Source organism: Populus alba, chromosome 5 (assembly GCF_005239225.2).
Source record: "Populus alba chromosome 5, ASM523922v2, whole genome shotgun sequence".
NCBI lineage: Eukaryota > Viridiplantae > Streptophyta > Magnoliopsida > Malpighiales > Salicaceae > Populus > Populus alba.
The window spans coordinates 16056207-16060045 of NC_133288.1; positions in this window are offsets into that span (position 1 = coordinate 16056207).

Genomic DNA, 3839 nt, shown 5'->3' on the forward strand with positions numbered 1-3839 from the left:
AATATTCGTAAACTCCCGAAAATCATCTTCACTCCCATTATAATAATCTTGCATTCTTGCTGCCGGAGCCAGCCGCTAGACCAATCAATTTCCGCATCAAGAACTAGTTATCATCTAAAGAATTTTTGATGGAGTAAATTCAATCTTTCTTTGCATTTATTTTGATAAATTAATAATAAAATTTTCAAAGTTTGTTCTCATGACGAATATTCTTAAAATATTTAGGATAACCAATGAAGTGGACCATGATCACTAAGACTCCCACCACACGCCACCAACTTGCAAATTTAATATGTATCAAATATTAATTAATATTGTCGGTGAAGTTTAGTAATTTAAGATAAGATATAGAGAGTGATAGACCATGTCAAAGTGGTCGGACGTGAAATCCGTTTTTGTCGTGGAGGAGCAAATAGTTAATTTTTTAAATATGAAAACTAAGAAACAAATGCAGAAACATCTGATCTTAGTATAGCAGAAGCTATTTAAATATTTTTATGAAATTATATATCAATAATTATATATATATATATATATAAAACAAGTAATAGTTTAAATTCTATTGAAACAAAATAATTTGCTATTGTAATCTTTTTTTTTTCTTATTAATCTATTTTTTCTCAATAAAAAAAATATAGTTTTTATTTCAATAATGTATTTCATTGAATAAAAATTAAAGGTGATTATAATAAAAAATTTATCAAATACAAAAAGAAACATTTACGAAATTTTTACATCCATATATTGCAATGAATTTTACCAATAAATTTTCAGTAAACCCTGATAGAAACATCCTGTTGATATATATCAAGGGAATTTAAGTGGAAAAAAAAAAGAATAAAAAAGCCAGAAAAATGCGATGACGTGTAACTTTTTACCAATAGCTTTACTCATGGAATCAACCTGACAATAAAATTCATTAGTAAATAAACCAACAAAAATAATTCCTTGGTGTATACTGATAGAATTATGGAAGGTATTACAGTAAGATTCAAAAAGACAAATCATGCAGTGATATGACACTTTTTACAGACAGAATAACCGATGGAATGCTCAATGAAATAATTTTATTGACAAATCTATCAGTAATATTTAATTTATGATCTGGACATCGACCATCTTCTCCCCCTCTCCCATTTCTCCTAATACTTTATGCATTTATTTTACAACAAACAACCACCCCCGCCCCCCTCCATCTCATCACAATTCAACCTCCTACAACAAATCTAGCCACCACAACATTCGGTTTATCAGCATCCATATTCTGATTCAAATTTTATTAAGGATTCTCCATATTAAATAAGCAAATGTTAATTTTTAAATGTTAATTTTTTTTGCATATTTTTGTAGTATATGTATTTTATTTTGGGTGTTTATTTGTTGTATTGTTTTTTCCTCGTACAATTTTATTATATGAATTTATGATTTGTACGTATTATGGTTTGTTTTATATTTTGTAAAATTGTATTTGTTTGTCAATTGATAAAACTTATGTCGAATATTTGACTTTGGTGTTTTGTGATAAAATAAATAATAACTTATTTAATGGGTTCATTTTATGATTTTTTTCAATTTTATTGCTGAGTTGTAATTTTTAGTAAATGTGTAGAAATTTGAATTTATGTAGATATATAACTGATAATGAATTAAGAGAACGATTAAATATAGATTGAATAAGATTGAGATAAACCAATATTTGTGCAAATGTATTTAGTTAATGTAGTTAATTAATACATGTTGTCATCATTATTTAAATATGTTTGATATAGGTAATGGATGATCATTCATGGATGTATCGAGGTTCACCTCCAAGGGTTACAGATGATGAATTATTGTAATGAGGTTCAGGGTTTTATTAATTATGCACAATCTAATATGAGAAATATTAATGGAGGTGGTATTAATGTAATAAAAAACTTAGATACTTCTTAATCACACCTAGACTATAGAGGTTATTCATGTAATAAAAAACTGTTGAGTATATGATATGACACTAATCACATGATACAATGGATGGAGTGATGGTAAACCATTTCAATGGTGAAGCATGGAAACACTTTAACAATATACATACTCAATTTTCAATGATATTAAGGAACATGCATCTTGGGTTATGTATAGACGGATTCAATCCATTCGGGTTATTTGTTGCTCTTTATTTTTATTGGCCGATGATACTCACGATTTACAACTTGCAACCGAAGATGTGTATAAGGTTAAAGTTCATGTTTTTATCTATGGTCATACTCAATCTTAATAGTTCAGGTCACAATATAGATGTTTGTCTTCATCTGTTGATTAATGAGTTCAAGCAGATATGATCATTTGAGGCTTTGACATATGATGTATCGAGGAAATAAAATTTTCAGATGAAGGTAGCTTTGATGTGGACTATCAATGATTTTTCTGCGTATGAAATGTTTTTTTGGTTAGAGCACGCATGAAAAACTAACATGTCTATAAATAATAATATAAAATTTATGGATGAAATTCACTTCAATGTAATGACAATGATGTTAATATATTATTGAATGACAAGGAAATATTTATTTTATTATTGTGATGTGAACTAGTGTTATTAAGTTGTGCGTACAACTATGAATTTAAGTATTTACAAGATAGATAGATAAATAATACAGATACAATCTGACAACAAACACTATCTAACACTAATAGAAATACCGATGGAGTGTGTCCATCAATATATTCCAGTGGCAGTGAGAATTGTTCCCCTTCTCCCTCATATTGTTCATGGTGTTAATTACATATGGATATACCCATAGTTATCAAACTCGTCCCGGGGGTTGACTCGGCTAAGAAACCGGGTCCCGGGTTTTATGGATTAACCCAGAAAATTAAAAAAATTAAAATTTTATATTTCATATGAAAAAATTATATATATATATATATATATATAAAAAAAAATCAATGTGAATATATGTTATACATGTTGTAAATAATGAAGTTTAAAAAAATATTAAAAATGTTTTTTCTCGCACATTGAAAAGATACTATGTTATTCTTTTAAGTTGAAGTATTTAAACTAAAAATGTGTTTTATCCCATATTGAAAAAACATAACTTTTTTTTTTTGTGAACATAAAGTATATTTATACAAGGATTTCAGTTCACACATTGAAAAAATACTATGTTATATTTTAAGTTGAAGTATTTAAACAAAAAAAATTATTTCTTATTTAAAAAACATAATTTTTTTACATTGAAAGTGTGAAAAAACTCTTCTGTTTTAGTTTATTTCTTATTATTAGAAACTATAAAATAAACTTTATGCATTTATAATTTTTTTTGAATAAAAAAAACTAAAATAATTATTTAATGGATTGAAATAAAAACCCTCCACGTCACCCCCCAGCTTAGACAATTATTGCTCTTCAATCTTCACCCCCAGCTCTCTCTATCTAAAATGAAAAAAAAAAACCGCTATCTCCATCAGATCCCACCTTAATTGGCGATCGCCATGTACTCACGCCTTAGTAACCATTGCTCGATCACTTCCTTTTCTTGCCTTCATTTCCCTCTTTCTCCTCTCTCCTGCTCTTCCCTTGAGTCAGTAGTAACTTGCGAGCTCGTTATTTAAGTTTTATGTGTTTCATTCCTGAGTTTAACTCAGATCTGATAGTTTTTGCAGGATTTAAATGTTACGTTGATTGTGTTCATGGATCGTGTTTTGATTTTGCAAATGGCAGTTTATGCATTACAAACGCTGGGTCTCGTCCAAGTGTACCTGGGTCGCTCGGTTCCTGGGTCGACCTGCCTAGTCGCTTGAGTCTTACCAGTTTTTTACCTTTACCGATCTTTCTCCTAACCCGAACCGGTCCA